The sequence below is a fragment of the Mustela erminea genome, chromosome 17, assembly GCF_009829155.1.
Source record: "Mustela erminea isolate mMusErm1 chromosome 17, mMusErm1.Pri, whole genome shotgun sequence".
In the NCBI taxonomy this organism is placed as follows: domain Eukaryota; kingdom Metazoa; phylum Chordata; class Mammalia; order Carnivora; family Mustelidae; genus Mustela; species Mustela erminea.
In genome coordinates, this window is record NC_045630.1 from 19,116,412 (window position 1) to 19,135,455 (window position 19,044).

At 39.3% G+C, this 19,044-nt stretch overlaps 1 protein-coding gene across 2 annotated transcripts in view; it reads right to left on the bottom strand.

Annotated features, from left to right (window-relative positions):
- Nucleotides 1-19,044, bottom strand: part of NMNAT2 (nicotinamide nucleotide adenylyltransferase 2) — a 189,704-nt gene that overhangs the window by 155,688 nt on the left and 14,972 nt on the right. Inside the window, exon 1 of one of the 2 annotated variants that reach the window (XM_032318372.1) lies at nucleotides 206-318. The exons of the other annotated variant lie outside the window; for it this stretch is intronic. The gene's annotated coding sequence lies outside the window, so the exon portion shown is untranslated. Of the gene's footprint in view, nucleotides 1-205; nucleotides 319-19,044 lie in introns of those variants that run through there. 2 annotated transcript variants of the gene reach the window in all.

The window sequence follows — 19,044 nt, forward strand, 5'->3', positions numbered from 1 at the left end:
ATTCATTTATTTGAGAGAGAGAGAGGTCAGCAGGAGAAGCAGAATCCCTGCCCAGCAGGGAGCCCAGACGTGAGACTCAATCCAGGGACTCCAGGATCATGACCTGAGCCGAAGGCAGTCACTTAACCAACCGAACCACCCAGGTAGCCCAGGTGAATGGAACTTCTTAGCAGAGACATGAAGAACAGACTGAGAATTGTCTTACCACATCTTCAGGTTTTCCCTTCCTTATCCAGGAGAAATGGGAAGATGGAGCAAAATTCAACGTTAACTTGCTGCAATGAAGGGACACTCACTCAGTGCTACAAATTAATTTTACTAAAAAAAGAAAAAGAGCCAACTCAGGGTTCCCATGCACAATAGTGGTCAGTGACTATTTACTGATGAATTAAGATGAAAAATCTTTTTACCAGTCCAGTGCCCAGAGGGTAACAATGAAACATGAATGTGTATTTTCAGTCTTGTAGGTTATGTCTTAAGTGATAGTTTAAATTCCATTGATTAATTGATTGTGATTCTAATTGTCTCTTCTAATTTTCCTTATGTTTATATCTAATTTCTGCATCCACAAAGAGGGCTCTGGAATTGGGCTAGAAAAACATGGAGAGGGGTGCCTGGATGGCTCAGTCAGTAGAGCATGTGACCCTTGACATGAGTGGTCATGAGTTCAAGCCCCACGTTGGGCAGAGAGCCCACTTAAAAATAAACAAACAAACAAAGTAAATAAATAAGAAGTAAAAAACAAAACATGGAGTGCAAGCCCTTGTTCTGTCACCTGCTAATTACTTGGCTTTGGGCAAGTCATTTATTGCTGATTCCATTGTCAATGTGTCCAACTTAATTTGAGGGCTGTTATATGGATCAAATAACACCACGTGTGAGTCACTGACTTTAAAATGCATAGTGTACTTTTTAAAATGCATAGTGTCAGCTTTTGGTCAAACTCCATAGTTGTTACCTACAAGACACCTATTGTTTTTTAAGTGTTTAGTTGTTTCTATTGACGGCTTTGTCAGGAAGATTTTTGGAAGTGCTAATCGTAAAGGGTAAAGAACTTGGGAAATGTGCTAGTAACGTATATATTAACTAACAAAAACAGATAGCCAAAAAGATACTAACAACGAATTTATTTTCAGGGAAGATTCCAAGGCTGGTTCATGAGATATAGAAATGGGAATGTCAACTCTTATGTAATACAGGTACCTTAATATATGTAGTGATCTATTCTCAGGAGTGCTTATTTTTACTTAGGTAATATAATTTGGTCCAATATTTCAACTTTCCAACAGCTGGGTAATTGCTTTAGGCTGAAAAGGAACCAGAGTCATTCTCCCATGGCCTACATCTTGCAATCTGCTCTAGCCAGTTTGGTTTCCAAATGGCTCAAGACAGTCCGTCCAACCCAGAACTTTCCCTGCTGTAAATATCTGTTCTGATGGGTAAGCATTAGTGTCTATTGGGTCTGATTTGAAATGTGCACATGTAAAGTCTAGCATAGTAGGTATACATTTTCCTTTCTTTTCCTAGTCACCTAGTCCAATTTAATCACTCATTTATATCACAGGTTGGGGGAAACCATTCCATGTTTATAAAGCTGGTTCCAAAGTATTAGGGGCCATCCTTTATAGGAAGAGTAAAAAGGTACACACATAGGTGTGGCTCCTTTAGTTCTTGTCATAAAGTCAAAGAGTGAATATTTATTTTATGTTTGTAAAAATATTATTCTGAGTAAACCATGACTCTTTGGGATTCTTTGTAGGCCTCAACATCTGTACAATTCTCTTTTCTTTGCTTTTTCTACTTTTCTTCAAGATAAGCATCTTCGGGGATACAGCTGCAGTGACTGGCATTACTCTCCCCATCTTCACCACCAGCAAGTATTTTACATCTGTGAAGTAAAAATGTCCCTAGATCAAGATTCCCCTTCCTCTAGCTCTAAATCCCCAAAACCTCACTCTGACTTATAATTTCTCTAATCATTCAAATCATATTTCACAAGTGAAAAGTGTTTCTAAAATATAAAGCCTGGTTATCAATTACAAACATAGTAATACTGCTGGCACCCCAGGTCTTTATAATCAATAAGCATTGGATACATTTAACAATAAATTTCTTCAGCCAGCTCAGATATTTGCTGATTTATTCATCATGGTTTCTTTCAGATGGGAGGGGGGAAGGAGAAGCATATAAATCATTATTTTCATCTTGAGATTCAAGATCTCACAACTTATCATAAAGTTTTCCCCAGAGCAGCAATAGGAGAAGAAAAATCAGTTCTAGATTTAGATTTAGAAAGAAGTATCATTAAGAAGGATAAGTATTGGGTCACTTGGGTGGCTCATTAGGTTGAGCATCCGACTCTTGGTTTTGGCTCAGGTCATGATCTCCAGGTCCTGAGATCGAGCCCTGCATCAGGCTCTGTGCTGAGCTTAGAGTCTGTGTGAGATTCTCTCTTTCCTTGTCCCTCTGCCCCTCCCCCCACTCATGCTTTCTCTCTATAAATAAATAAAGGATAAGTATTCCCTGAAATGACATCTGAGAATATCTCTACTTCTCTCCTTTACATCACTCAAATGGAAAACACATTTGGCTCAAGGGAATGTTAAATAAAGGATAGGCAACTTAAAATACAAAATATTTTTTCCCATTATGTCAATACCTCACAGTTTGGTTCAGTCAGATCGACCTAGAATTTCAGTACCATGAACCAAATGTGTCTGGATTAGTTTTCCTATCAAAGTCAGGCTCTTTGTTGGGCACTTTGCTATCTCTTAAGAATTGGCTAGCTCAGGGAAGAGTAGTCTCTCTCCCCCAAAAGAGAAGGTTTTTTAAGATATCAAAATATCAGAATATATCATCCACATAATAGAAACCTGTAGAGTAGACCTAGCTTTGAGGAAAGCTGTATCCAAGTTTTTGAATAATATCATCAAGACTCCATTTTTTTCTCTTATCATCTCTGTTTATTTTCCTTTGTGACTGCTTTCTTTCAGAAGGGGGCTCTTCTCATCAAAGCTAGGTGGCTGCTGGCAACCTCAAATGACATTGTCCTTACAAATCATAATCCCACTGAAAGAGGGCACATCCTTCCCAGCAATGCCAGTAAAGTCAGTGAAGTCCTAAGGAAGACTCTGATTATCTGGCACTGAAAGAGAAGTATTCCAACTGGCTAAACCTGGGTCATTTGCCCATGCGGGGTTCAAAGGGGAAAGGAAAGAGGAAGGAGGCCAACTCCATTCAACCTGCTTGGCTGGGCAGGATTGTTCTAGAGAACTGTAAAGAAACTTGGCAAAATTACATCTCCAACATTGCTATAAGAAGAAAACACATAGGGTAGATCTAAAAGTCGATAATCTAATTGAACCCAGGAACATGTCTTGTTAATATTCAGAACTCCAGTTTCTTGCAGGGAGTGAGCTGAGACTTACTGATTGGTGGGAAGGTAGAAGCTGGTGGGAAAGGAGCAGAGCATGCCAAGGTAAACATAATCCTAGATGAATCCAGGATGTTTGTGCTGGAGTTTCAAGGATTGAAGAGAGTGATGGAAATACTCTTTTGAGGATGAGAACTAAATACTCTCTAAGATGTTCTTGCCTGGCAACTAGAAGCTCTAAATTCCTTCAGTCTCTCTCCCTCTCTCCTCCTCTTCTCCCCCACCTCCCTGCTCCTCGCCGCACCCCCACCTTGCCTGTGCCATGCATCGACATCATCCTTTTCTCCGTACACCAGGTTCTCTGAAAGCTTCTTGGTTACTGCTGCTCTGTAAGAATGATCTGAATTTTCATGGGCCAAACTATGGTTTGACTTCCAATTCCCAATATCCACTACCTCAGTTTCTGTGTCTCGGTACAAACCGTAGAGATAGAATTCTATTAGCTCAGCTTGAGTCATGTAACTATCTTAGTCCACTCACCAGGGGCCAAAAAATAGGTCTGCATTTGCCCATTTATTCAGTTGGAGCTGTAAGGAGGCACTGGCCTGCTTCTACTACCCCAAACACACCAAAGCAAAGACCAGATGCAAATATAGTCCCTGTTACATCTTTTTTTCCCATATGACCTGAAATTTACGATATGAACATCTGTACTATGTTAACTAATATGGGGCAGGCTTCTAAGGGCCACTATGACAGCACTGATCTGTTACTTAAGAAGATAAATTACTTAAAGGATTTCAGTTTTCTCATGGAAATTTATAAAGAAAGCCAAGGAAGGAGGAGAATGGTGGGGGAAAAGTGCGTACCTTACTTTCTAGCCAACTGCTTCTTAAATATCTCCAGAACTGTTACATTTTTCTTTATCTTTCTGCTACTTCCCCAGTTTGGACCACCTTTCCCTCTCTATTTAACTAATCCAAAAAACTCTGGACTTCCTGCCAGTAATCTTTCCCTCCTCTAAACCACTGTCTATATTCCAGCTAAAGGGATTTTTTTTTCTAAAATATCAATCGAGTCGTATCACTCTGCTTTGAATCCTTCAAACAATTTCCTGGTGCCCTCAGATGAAATTCAAATTTTTTTTTAAAAAAGATTTTACTTATTTATTTGAAAGACAGAGAGAGGGGACGCCTGGGTGGCTCAGTTGGTTGGACGACTGCCTTCGGCTCAGGTCATGATCCCGGAGTCCCAGGATCGAATCCCACATCGGGCTCCCAGCTCCATGGGGAGTCTGCTTCTCCCTCTGACCTTCTCCTCGCTCATGCTCTCTCTCACTGTCTCTCTCTCAAATAAATAAATAAAATCTTGAAAGACAGAGAGAGAGCATGAGCTGGGGGGAGGGGGCAGAAACAGAGGGAGAGGGAGAAGCAGATACCCTGCTGAGCAGGAAGCCCCACACCCAGGTTCAATCCTAGGACCCCGAGATCATGACCTGAGGTGAAGGCAGCTACTTAACTGACTGAGCCTTCCACATGCCCCAAAATGCAAACTCTTAAAAATCTTACAAGTCCCCTCATGATCTGGTTAACTGCCTTCCAACCTCACTCCACTCCCTCTGCTCCAGCCACAGTGAACTTCCTTTAGTCATCAAATGTAGAATGCTCTCTCCTAGCCAGCAAATGCTAACCCAGAATTTATTTCCTGAGGCTTTGGTGAGACCCCTAGGCCTGAGTTAATGCCTCTCTTCATACGGGCTCTTTTTCTTGTATCTTTGCATTATTACAGTGTCCTGTACTATAACTGCCTTTTGATTTGCTTATACCCTTCACCCACATTTACTCAGACCCTACAACAATGTACCAGGCAGTATGCTTAGCACTCTACATGCGTTATCTCATTTTATTTTTACTATATCTCAATTAAGTACGTTCTTTGATTATATCTGGCTTACACATGAGTAAACTGCGACTTGGAGAAGTTGTTCAAGCCAGACAGCTAGTAAGTGGCGGAGGTAGGCTTTGAACCTGGGCAGTCAACCAGACACTTCTAATATCCTATCTCTCAACAGGAATAGCTTCTGTCTTGTTCACCATTCTGTCCCCACTTAACAACCACAGCGTGGCATTTAGCAAATGTGGAATCCTTTTTGCTTACGGCTGACTCCACTCTTTATGCATAATTTTTATTCTTTTTTTTTTTTTAAGATTTTATTTATTTGAGAGAACGACACAGAGAGAGAGGGAACACAAGCAGGGGGAGTGGGAGAGGGAGAAGCAGGCTTCCCGCTGAGCAGGGAGCCCGATGTAGAGCTCAGTCCCAGGACCCTGGGATCATGACCTGAGCTGAAGGCAGACGCTTAACGACTGAGCCACGCAGGCATCTCATAATTTTTTATTCTTAATCTGAGTTACATGACTTAAAAACCAAGAGGCCTGCCTGCCCCAAATAAATCCCCACCAGTATTTGTAAAGGCTGCAACTATAAGATCTGTGCCCCTTTTCTTCCCTCCTCCCCTCAAACTCTCTTTTAGGCCATCATGGTGGTGTTTACTCTGTAAGGAGTTTGAAGTCACTGTCTTGAGCAGGTTATTGTCAAATAAAAGCAGATATTCATTCCCAAAGCCCTGTAGGCACATTCCTGAACTTTTGGCCCTCGGAAGTCAGAAATGACACTTCTTAGACTCCTTTGCAACTATTTCTGGACAGTAATTAAATTCTCCTGGGGCAACACGCTTGCCTGAGATTTGGAGGGCAGCAGTGAGGCAAAGGCCACCTTGCTATTTCTCTTGCGGCCAAGTAATACTCCATGTGAGTTTGAAGCCAGAACCCACATACCAGTAGTCCCCAGATTCTAGTCACAGAAGTCCTGGGCATTGAGAGGCAGTTTGGCAGCTGACCTCTGGACTACGGCTACTGTGGTGTGCCCTTAAAAATCTAGACCCCAGTGGTGGCCCGTAACTTCCCCTTGTTTAGCTCTTCCTGCGAATTTCATAAGCACCGAATTCCTTGTTTTTAATCCCTTTCTGCTTAAAATACCTACAGTTGTTTCTGTTTCCTGAATCGAGATCCGACACACCCCCTTAAATGCTGTATCTAGCTGTACCCACTTTTCTGTGCGGGCAAGAGAAAATTATATGTAAATGCAGTTATTTTGGAAATGTAAATATGCGATGAAAAAGAAACTGATTGACAGGAGTTAGAATAATGGGTGAAAGAATTATAGGTTTTGTGCATGTGTATTTCATGAGTAGGGGAGGGAGAACGTGGGAGGGATGAGTCAAGCAGAATGACAGACAATAACTGGGGAACAAAGATGAGCAGAGGACCCCAGGGCTCTACAAGGGGCTAACAGAGCACAATTGTAATTACTATGTTATTATTATGATGAAAAATTTGATCCAATAATTGCTTACATGTGTAGGGCCATCTAGTACACACAGTGCTCTCACATATGTTATTCTGTTGGATCCTTACAATGAATGATTCTGTGAGCTAAAGCGTTTACAGGCCCTGTTCTGGATTTTTCATCTGTGGAAAGAAAGCAAGTTTCAGGAAGTTTAAGTGACTTCCTCAAGGCTGTAGCTAGTGGAAGTGACTTCTTCAAGGTTGTGTCCAGATCAGAACCTCAAGGGTGCTGGATACAGAAATTAGTTTGGCTTGAGAATGAGGGAGAATTGAAGATTTCACACCATCAAGGAGGACAGACATTCTATTTTAAATCTGAACACAAAGGCTGCAGAGCCCACTTGTAAATATCCTTGCCTTTCTCAAGACTAGAAGGTGCCTCTTTCTTCTTTCTTAGCCACTAGTTCCTGGGAGGTGGAACCTGAACAGCCTGGCAGTGGGACCGAGGAGCAAAGTGGAGTCAGTCTGTCTACTGCGTAGGTATTCGGTATTCCGTAGGTGGTCTTTGACTTGATGCTCCCATATTGCAGTAAAGTCATTCTTGCACTTAAAAGTCTGACTGAATTCTGATTACTCATCATGGAAAAAGGCACTAGGGTGAAGTTAGAGACTTAGTTTTGGCTGTAGGTAATATGTAAGACAGAACACTGTTGGAGCGCTTGGCTAGCTTAGTAGGTAGAACATGTGACTCTTGATCTCAGGGTCATGACTTCAAGCCCCACACTGGGCATGGAGTCTACTTAACAAATAAATAAAATTGGGCAGCAGCTCTTTCTGCCCACAGGTCCTGCCCCTGTGCTTTAATAAACCACCATTTTGTTAAATAAATAAATAAATAAATAAATAAATAAATAAATAAAATTATTTAAAAAAAAAATCAAAAAAGGACAGAATACCCTTTGGTTGCCCCTATCAGAGCTTATGGTAAAGGGAACACAGAGGGCCCCTGGTGTTTGCATACACCTCCCACTCATTTCCCCTTCCGCTCTCACACTTTCTGTAACATGAGTCAAGCCTACCTTAAGATGCAGATAAGCAAGGGGTCCTGCTAGGAGACAGAGCTATTTCCATGAGGGCAGTAGGATACATATAGAGCTGCTCAGAAGTGGCCTGGGAGAGGGAAGAATGAAGAAACAGTCATCCAGGGGAACCAAAAGGAGTTGGCGCCATGATTTACTTCTTCTATCTGGAGGACGCTTTAGTATCTGGTGAAAGGAAGATAGATCTCCATCCTGGGGCAGACTGGCACCACGATAAAACACCGATGCTTCTGATCCTGACCTTGGAATTTGTGGAGAAAAGGAAACACTGTCTTAGGAAGACTACAGAGCTTCCCCCACTTTTGCCAGGTCTGATGGCATTTGCCCTAAACTAGCCCCTGTCTCAGCAAGTAGAGGCAAAAGTCACTCTAGGGTTAGCTGGGCCTCTAACTGCCTTGGGTAGAAGAGAAAATGAAAGCAGGAAGGGAGGAACTCACCTTGTCTGTAACCGTCTGTCAGGAAGGAGGATCCAAAGGGGGCTCAACGAAGGAGAAGGGGAGTCTGAGACTGAGAGCTACCGTACGTGGATACGAGTAGGTAGACATTTTTTAAAAGTACAGGTAGACACACTCTAGAAAGCCAAGTGCAAGGACATTATAGATCATTAGGAGTCCATAAAAATATACTATCAGCCTTCCCCCACCAAGCTTTGTTGAGATAGAATTAACAAATAAAATTGTGTATATTCTAGGTTAACAACATGATTTGATATATGTACACAGTGTAAAATGATTACCACAACCAAGTTAATGAAGACATCTAGTTCACCCTCAGTTTTAATGCTGACAGATGGCCATGTAGCTCTTTGAACCAAAGGTGGAAAGATGCATTTAGAGGTCCCAAGCTCTGGAAGGTCTGTGATTTCACTTTGCAAAGGTGGGGAGGGTGAATTCTATGATGCATCTTTATGGCTGCTTGTGGTTAATGTTCTCTAGAACTGCCCTTGTGCACATGTCTATCAGCCTACGCAGGCTACAAATTTTTCTCCTGCCATCCCTCTGGACGGGAGCTCTTCTCACTCTCCACACCTTTTATTTTTAAGTGAAGGGAAGAAAGGAAATTTTGAGGTGAGTTTGAAAGTCATGTTTTCTGACTTTTTACTCTAAACCTGTGTGTGTGGAGGGGGTTAGAGGTTGGCAGAGACTATGATCACAATTTTCCAAATGAGAAAAGGGTCATGGGAATCAAATGATTTGCCCAAGATCATTCTTTCATGATCATGGCATGGCCAGGATTTGAACCAGTGCTGTCAGAGTCCAGGGTCCACTCTCGTTTCAAGGCTTCAAGCTGCCTTTTTGAAGGGAGACTGTCGGTGGGGGTACACACCTTTCTTGGTCAACTGCAGGACAGTGAAGTAGGTAAGGGTCTTTTGGCTCTCAAACATGATATCTAGGACTAGAAAAAGATGGAAGGCTATGCCAGTCGACTATGCCAGCCCAGTGACATTTCTAGCTAAAGGCTGAGCACACTAACCTATCCAGAAGCAACTGCCAGCCAGAGTCCCCAGAGCTGGAATTCCAGTGATACATGGGATACTCACTGCTGATAATCACCAGCACCTTTGCTCTACTTCCTCCCACACCAGCCCTCCTCCGCTGAGGCCTCCCTTCCCCTTCAGCTGTGAGACTTTCAAAGTTTTCTGGCTCACCTGGTCTTTGAAAGCTCTCCTACTTAGAGGATCTCTTAATCTCAGGGGACAGCTCTTTTAAGGAAGACTTCCTGACAGAAGGAAACCACCGGCTGATTTTGGTAAAAATGCTTTAAAATCTTCCTGTAGGCCCATGACTCAAGGCTATCCATGCGTTGAGGTGGTCTCCAAGAGGATGTGAGCAAATTCATCCCGTAGAGGAACTGTTACTTGTGAATAGTAAAGGATTCTTCTCCTCAACTAAATGGCACCAAAAGGGTTCTCTGAAGTAATCAAACTTTGTATAATTAGAAAGGATGGGTCTTTCACTTTCTCAGCCTCTCTGGAAAAATGCAGGAGCCATAATGTGGATTAAAATGATGTATGCTATTGAAAAGGAGGCAGTTTCACAACACAATGAATAAGAAACTGCCTTCAAGGCTGTAACGTTCTCTGTTCTCTTACCATTGTGCTCCTCAGCAAACCCAGGACAGTGAAAGAAAAGAAAGCACTTTTCACAAGAGAATGACCTAAATCAGCTTTAATTTCTCAATCTTGGGAACAGAAATCAGAGGGGAAGAATGAAGGTTGCTCACGCCTTTTCCTAACAGCACCTCTAAGGAAAAAATAAGCAAGTTCGGACAAGATGGGCCTTTTTCTTTTCTTCCTTTCTTTCTTAAGATGGAATTTTTCTAAGTTTAAGGTGGGGTTTGGTATATTTGTTTGAGGTATGTGTGTGGGGACAGGGAAGTGTCTTGCTTGGGGAGCATGAAAACAAGAGTTTCCATAAAAACTTTTGTTATAAGAGATGTGAATACTATTGAGAATAATATAACTTAAAGCTTAATATGTATAAATCCATGTTTACATGTAAAGAGGTAATTAGGCAGTAGTTATTTGACTATTGACAGATTTCTTGTCTTAGAGTCGCAAATAGGATTTCCCTAAATACCAAGATTCCTCATAATTTAGGAAATTAAATTGAAAAGCCAATATTGTATTAATTTGCCTATGTTTTCTTTAGTTGCTCCCTTGATCGACCACTCCTCTATCCTGTGTACACAAAAAATACACATGCTAAAGAAGGTTGCAGAAAGAAATGTTTAAGAAGCTTGGTAGATCCATTGTATACAAAGAATGTTCATTCCTTACAGCTTGTCTGAATGATTCATTCTTGACCTTGGCCAGCTAGCCCAATTTTTCCTGAGAAGATGTGGTTTAAAGTGATAGACATTCAAGTTACTAAAATTATTCTATAACTATTTTTATTTCAAACTAACTAAGACTTACCTTCTTTCTACTTAGTCTGAATGAATGTGATAGTATAAAGATTATAAAGCGATTCAAGAAAAATTCCAGTCAAAGAGAAGGGTGGTTGAGATGCTTTTTACTTACTAGATTTGGACCTTGCCTTTGAAACAGAAAGTAAAAAAGAGCCTTTTCTTTTATGGGTGTGGTAGACACTGTTGGTTGCCAATTCTCTTCCTTTTTTCAGGCAGTCATTCCCACCTCTCTTCAAAGCCAGTGTAGCTATGTGACCCAGTTTGGGCCAATAATACATGAGGGGAAATTGGCTCAGGTGGGAAGATGGATTTACTGCTGCCAATAATTTTTATTTCTGATTAAAACAGAGGTGGGGGTTTGATAAAATTGTATGAAGATGTGGTCTTAGAGCTGTAACAGCAATTTTGTTACCATCAGATGACCATCCAAAGATAAACATTCAACACTCAAGGATGTCAGAGTGGAAAGATTTAAAAAAAAAAAAAAGAATCTTTAATGGCATCATCGAGACACTTCCCAACCCTGGAACCATTTATCTCCAGATAAATGTACTCTTGGTCACATGCTCTCTGACTTGCAGCTGTATGTATCCTGACTAATACAACAAACTTAGCAAAGGAAAGGATTCTTCAGCTAGGGCGCCATTTACCCCATTTGACATCTCTGTGTAAATTAGAAAGATATTTCTTCCTCTAGATGAATTTTAGGTCCCACTTCCTTTGCCAGGTGCCCTGGTCCCATTATCGATCTTGTCCCCTTATGAGATACATGGGAGGGCTGCTTCTGCTCAAAGGACTCGGGCTGACGTTGCCAATTCCAAATAAGGAAGAGAGGGCAATGAGAGTTCCTTCTGTTTTCTGCCACTTGTTGACTTAATTTGATTTTTAACTTATTTGATTTTTAACTGAGTGGCTAAATTTCAGGCTGTTGTTATTGCTATTACTTTCCATTTTAAACAATGAATTTGTTTGTAACTCCAAATCCAACATTAAACTGTCCATTATTCAAAAATACAATTCTGGGAAAAATACTAGTTAATATCAAATTCTTTTTTAAGTTCATACTATCATACTTCGGCTAATAATCTGTTAAAATTGGGTTGACAAAGACAATATTGAAGCAGTATATCACTTGCAGTATGAAACTGTTATGGTGCAGATTAATTCTCCTATTCCTCTATTTAAACTACTAGAGGCACTTCTTTTGCATGAGAAAGAGCGGTAGCATGACATAATTTAACTTTCACTTGATGCAAATAAGAAATTTACATACTAGGTCAGCTACTACGCTTTAGCTGGCACTAAGTCATCGTCATCATTTTTACCCAAAAATTCAAGTTATTAAACAACTTAAGTCAAATTATTTTTCTATGACATTATCTTTCCAGCTATTATCATTGCAAAAGCTTAGTTTTGTCTACATAACTGGTAAAATTAATTAACATAACTACAACAGTAGTTATGCAGGAAAATTATTGCTGTTTTGACTTTAAGACATGCAAATTTACAGGAGTGTGACATGCTTTTCCACTCATTAAATATTATACGCTGTTACTTTAGATATTCACTGGTACAAACTCAGCTAGAAACAAACATGAGGACTAACACCGTATGACAAGATCCAGAATAATCTCATATTAGATGATCATAAAATATAGACACAAGATTTTTAAAATCCTTTTTGAACTTACAGATGCATTTGAAAACTCTGAGATAACGCATTTAAAATGTCTAGGTTGGCAGCTGAATGGACAAAGCCCTCATCATAAGTAAACTCAGATATGACAGAGTTGTCAAAACTAGACCAGGGAATAATATATATGATACATAATATATGTAAACATATTTACTTATATATATCATCCATATATTTTACAGATAAGTATACATTTGTATGTTTATAGTTATATATTATATATAAAGATATTATATATAAAATATGTAAATAAATATATGTATAAATATATATTTATATATAAGTATATATACAGAGAGAGGAGTCATACAACTCAACTTAAGATTTACTATAATGTTCTAATAATCAAAATAGTATGGAATTGGCAAGAGGAGAGACACATAGATCAATGAAGCAGAAAAACCCTGAAACAGATTCATCAATATATAGTCAACTGATTTTTGACACAGCGCAAAGTCAGTTCAATGGAGAGAGTATGATCTTTCCAACAAATGCTGCTAAAACATTTCAACATAAATATACAGGAAAATAAGGAAAAAAATAACTTTAACACATGTTTCACAACTTAGGCAAAAATCAACTCAAACCGGATCATATACCTGAATATAAAATATAGAACTATCAAGCTTTCAAAAGAAAATACAGAAATTTGCATCCCCTTGGGTTTGGTAATTAGTTTTTAGATATGATACCACAAGCACAATCCATAAAAGGAAAAAAATGAATAAATTGGATTTACTGAAGTGAAAAACTTTGGTTTTGCAAAAAAAAAAAAAAAAAAAAAAAAGGTTAAAAGAATGACAAACTATAGAGGTAGAGAAAATATTTGCAAATCACATGTCCAGTAAAGGACTTGTAGCCAGAATATAGAGAACTCTTACAACACAGCAAAGCATAAATAACCCAATTTAAAAAAAAAAAAAAAAAAGATGAGATACTTTTCCAAAGAAAACAATACAAATGGATAAAAGCATATAGAAAGATGGACTAAGTCATTAATCATTAGGGAAATGCAAATGAAAACCACAATAGATAATTTCATTACAATGGCTAAAAAAATTTTTTTTAACAGACAATTCCAAATGCTGGTCAATACATGGTACACGACCACTGTCAGTCATTGCTCATGGAAATACAAAATAGTACAGCTAGTTTGGCAGTTTCTCAACAAAGTTAAACATACATTTTTCACATGGGGCAGCAATCTGAGTCCCAGGTAATTATGAAAGTGAACTGAAAACTTGTATATACAGAAAGCTATAAATGAATATTTGTAGAAGTTTTATTCATAATTACCAAAAACTAGAAGCCACTGAGATGTCCTCGGGAGGTGAACAGATTAACAAGTTGCAATATGTCTACACAGTGGAATATTATTCGGCAATTTTAAAAAATATGAACTTTGGATTCACACAACAACAAAGATGAATCTTAAATGCATTTGCTACGTGAAAGTAACCAAACTGAAAAGACAACACACTCTACGATTCTATTTATGCAGCATTCTGAAAAAGGCAATACTATAGAGACAGAAAACCCAGATTGGTGGTTGCCAGGAGCTGGGAAGGGTTTGACTGTAAAGAGGTGCACAGTTTAGATTTTAGGTGATGAAGGTGTTCTGTGTGGTACTGTGGTGGTGGATACATGACCACTGCATTTGTCAACACCCACAGAATGGTACACTTATTCTAACAAGGTGTAATTTACTATAAAACTAAAAGTGAAATATACTATATGCAGATTTTAAAAATGCATGAGGATGTGGGGGAATCCCAGGATAGAATGCAGACTAAGAAATCTACCTGTATTACAAATAGCCTACCTATCTGAAACGGGTAGGGGGAAAGGAGCTGACCTAAGTAACTTTGGAAATGTGTTTGGACTAAAGCAAAAGCTGCTTTACTATAAGGGGTGTAAATTGGTAAATTTGTTCTCACAGGGGTAAAAGTCAGCAATTCTGAAACTACTTTGCATGTATACTAGGGTTGAACAAATAAGTCAATAAATTTTAGCTAATGGAAGCTAGGTTTCTCACTGTCAAAGAAAAAAAAAAAAGAAATTACAAATAAGCAGAGAAGGCTAGAATGAATTCTCGGGTTCTAGATTAAATCTGGTGATTACCAGTATGAATTCACTATGAGTGTGTTGTCACAAGTAGAAAGACATAGAAATAAGTATTAATTTGTGCGTATATATATGGGTCGGCAAACATACATTTCCTTGTCTATTTGCCAAAGGGCCTAGAAGCAATGATACACATTAGCCATGAGTGCCCAGACCTTGTTTTCTAAGTATCAAACTCCAATAAAAGAAACAAAGGCTCCTTGAAGAAATGGCTGATTCTGTGACTAGGACAAGGAAAATATGTAAGTTGGAAACTTCTTGTAGTGCCATAAAGAAAGGAAGTGCTCATGAAGGGAGGGAGGGAGAGATGGAAGGGGGAGGGAGGGATAGGGTATATTTGGAGGTATCCAAGACTACTAACAAATGTGGTGCCATGCTAGCAGAACTCACAGGAATTACTTGCACTAATGGCTAAAATCTATTACAATGACACAGTAAAGTTACACAGTGAACCATTAAGGGGGATTAGGCAGAATCTAGAGAAATCCATCCACAGAATTTCCCTTCCAGCCCAGGATGGGGCAAGCCAGGTATGCCTCCTTTTTTGGTTGTGACCATGCAGTGGCATGCATTGAAACGTTTCTCCTAGGGAAGCCCATTTGAGATTCAAGATTAGCTTAGGAATTTTATTTGGGACTAGTTGGCATCCTTTGCCTGGCAACTACCAAAATCGCAGTGTCTCAGAAGGAAGCGGGTGTTCAGTGCCTTAAGTGGACAAAACAACCTCAGCAGTGTAGAGAACTTTTCTTATCAGGGTGGGGAACCTTTCACAGGGCAAGCTCCCAGATGCCATCCAAGGACGACCTTGCAGGCAGACCCTTCTAAACACAGCAGCTTCTAACCTATATTAACTCTTTCTTGTACAGGGCATATGAAAAGGACACAGGAGCCAACCTAAAATTACTCCCAAGGCTGAAATTGGAACAATCCAAACAACAAAATAAGTAGTTATAGCATTGGATTATAATTCAAAGAATAAAATAAATGCCGATGAGGTTATACTGATATAAATAAGTAAGGAAAATAAACAAATAAATTAGTTGTGGTAGGCGTGTGTAGCTTTCTTTTGTGTGTGTGTGTGTGGGTAGCTTTCTTACAGAAGAATTTTAGATAATAAATGTAGAAGGAATCAGGGATATTGAAAATAACCATCAGCACACCACAGTGATAACTGCTGCAGTCAAGATCCCTTAAAATTAGAAACAGAATATATGCACAGCCTCAAAATATCTCACCAAAAGATATTTATTAGTTACTGTAATGGTTGAAACGTTTATGTGCCCACAAATTCTTTGATAATTGTCTTTCTTGGAGGTGAAGATTAATTCCCTTTTCCTAAAATGAGGATTGGACTTACTGATTTATTCTAACAAACAGCATAGAAAGAGAAAAACAGTAACTTTACAGTAGAGAAGCCTGACAGACACCGTTTTAACCAAATGGCCAAAGTTAACATCATCAGTAGTAAGTCATATTGATATCATGTACCCCTCCCTCATGTGATGTGATGAAAAGAGCAGTTCGCCTCTGTGATGTCATTTTCTCAAATCCATAAGCTCAGTCTAGTCATGAGAAAATAACAGAAAAACCTCAATTCAGGGATGTTCTACCAAATACCTGACCAATATTCTTTAAAATTATCAAGGTCATGAACGACAAGGAAAGACAGAGAAACTATCCTGGATTGAAGGGGACTTAAATGCAATGACTAAATGTAACATAGACTGGATCTGAGAACCAAAAAAAAAAGAAAAAAAAAAAGGTCATTGATGGAAAAACTGGCGAAATCAGAGTGAAGTCTGTAGTTTATAGCATTGTCCCAATGTTAGTTTCAGTGTCTGTCTTGTACTGTGGTTACACGACAGGTTGACACTGGGGAAGCAGGATGAAGGATATCACGAGCTCTCTGTATATCTCCAACTGTTCTGTAAATCTGAAGTTATTTAAAAAATAAAAATTTCTAATCATTTTGGCTAGCACACACTAGCTGTTAGCTTCTGTTAGTTAATTTACTTAGTAATCATCCCCAGAGGGTGCTAGTGTTAGGAAATCTCTCATTGTCTCTAAGTAAAGTGTGTTTTTAAGGATGAGTGATTTTAGTGGCATTCATAAGCTTGGGAAATTTCATTGCCCTTTAAATGAACAATATCATGATGGAAAGTGACTAGGCAGACAGTTCTAAAAATTAGTATTTGGTCAATTTTTGAGTTGCTGGGATACTTTGGTTTTATCGTACAATCTGTGGAAACTGGTTTCTAGAATGCCAGCCTGCATGGGCAAGAACTGGATATGGGCTGTGACCCCCGAGGCTAGATGAGCTAGCTACACACAGCCCCCAAGCAGGCTGTCACCCTCCTGTCCTGCTACCCATGCTTGTGTTCTTGTGGCTGTTTGGAAGTCAATGACCTGGGATGCAGGAATCAACACTAAAGCCAGAAATATCTAAAAATGGGACAGTATGAAAGTGCGGCGAGTGTGGGCCTTACTGCTGGTCCTGAAGTCTCTAGATATTACTTCAACAGTAGTCAAGTGAGAAGCTGCCCAAGAGTAAAAGGGTAGCCTTGGAATATGGACTTACTATAAGCTGTATTATATTCCTACCTGTGCTTCATCCTACAGTAAAATGCTTGTTTTTCTCTAAAAGAGCTTTATAGTTTTACCCTGGCTAAACTCCTTGCTTCAAGGCTTTTGTAAAGCTCCAGTGAAGTAGTTTTTGCTTATTAGTTATGTTTTTACCTACTTCCAGAAGGGATCTAAGATGGCTTATTCACCAAACAATTTTGCTAACCCTAGGCCTCCATTCTTTTCCAGACCATCTGTTCCTCTTCACCGTGAAGTCACAGTACTAAATTTGTGACAGTACAATAATTTCCATGGTAACAGGATGTGGTCTTCACCACTGAATCCTGATTTTACTCTGACCAAGATCAAGCAGCAGGAGGATTGGGGAGTATATGCTGACATTTTCTATTCTTTTTCAAGTTTAGTTTCTCTGAAATTCTTACTTCTGATTCTAAAATCTTAAATTCAGCCTGGATATGTGTTTTTGTATAGTTTACATATGAAGCATTTGTCCAGGAAATGATCAGATATACAAGTCAAAAAATAATAAGCTGAGAAGTATCACACAAACCTACACACACACAGGATGTATAAACTTGCTCAAAGGTGGGATGGTTAGCAAAGTCCTGGTTTGTAGAGAAGAAAAGAGAACACAGAATCCATTTAAAAGACATGAAACTTCTAAGCTAAGAGATAGCTCTGATGACTGTGATAAGCAGTGGGAGGCAGATGACCTAGCTCCTACTCAACGGTTTCTTTATCTTGCTTAGCACAAGGAAGACATAGGTCTTTCCATGTGAGCTCAGACCTTCCAGCAGGTGATAGATAGGCAGCTTTATTCTTACGAATGACCTATATCGGAATAGTTTGTCCATTTGTTTTAATCTTACACAGCTCAGTTACACAATTTTTCAAGAACTTCTTAGAACATTTCTCTGCTGTGGAACTGAGTAAAGGGCAAGAACTTTTAAGAGAACTAGTCATTGGAAATCACCAAAAAAAATACCTCATTGGTGCATTAATCTAGCAATTTTACAGGGCAGGCTGTAACAGGCAAGTACTGTTATATTAAGGCTTTGCTGGACATATTATATAATGTATTATATACATGAGATACATATGTTACATATTATTTATTAGATAGTATATAATAGAGTAAGAGTGTTAACATGTCTCTCCCAGCTTCCTTGTTGAGTTGATGGGGTAAGTGGGGGAAAGTAATGGGGAAAAAGGGTGATAAGGGAATAGAAAGAACTAGAGAAGCTAAAGTGATTTACACTAATTTTTAAAAAGATAAGAAATTACCCACAGTAGAGAAGCTATGGAAGGAAGAGGAAGAGGACACAGGAAGTAGGGTAATGAGAGAGGAGGGAAATGACTGAAAAGCAAAGAAGGGCTATTTGGACAGCAGCTGCTCTGTGGTGTGGGGCTTTGGGGAAATAAATAAGGATTTTAATTAAATTCTAGTTATGTGGTGTGATTTACTACTTTGCTACTTCTTTAAGACTAGGGTGAAGATAAATGATCTTTCAAAGCTCTTTAAAGATAGGTTTGCGATTATTCCTTTGAATGAGATGAAATGTTTAGATGAACATTACAGATGGAGTAACCCCTAGTTTGGTTTTACTAATATATAGTCAGGCTGTCTTGATGAACACAATCAGTGGTGCCACCGCTTACTGTTGTCTCCTACCCTTGGAGAATACGTTGGCCAGAGATGGGTAGCATTCTAATGGCCTGGTTTCTAACTCTAATGAAATTTAATTTTAGCTTTAAAGAATTTGGAATTCAGTTAAGTCAAACATGGAAAGGTAGAAAAGTCACTATCATTGCTTCAGGGAGGCCTAAGGCCAAGGCTGAGACCCAATTTTTGAGGCCTAAGGGAAGGCGAGACTGGATTACAGAGAGCATCATGACAACTGAAGGGCAGGA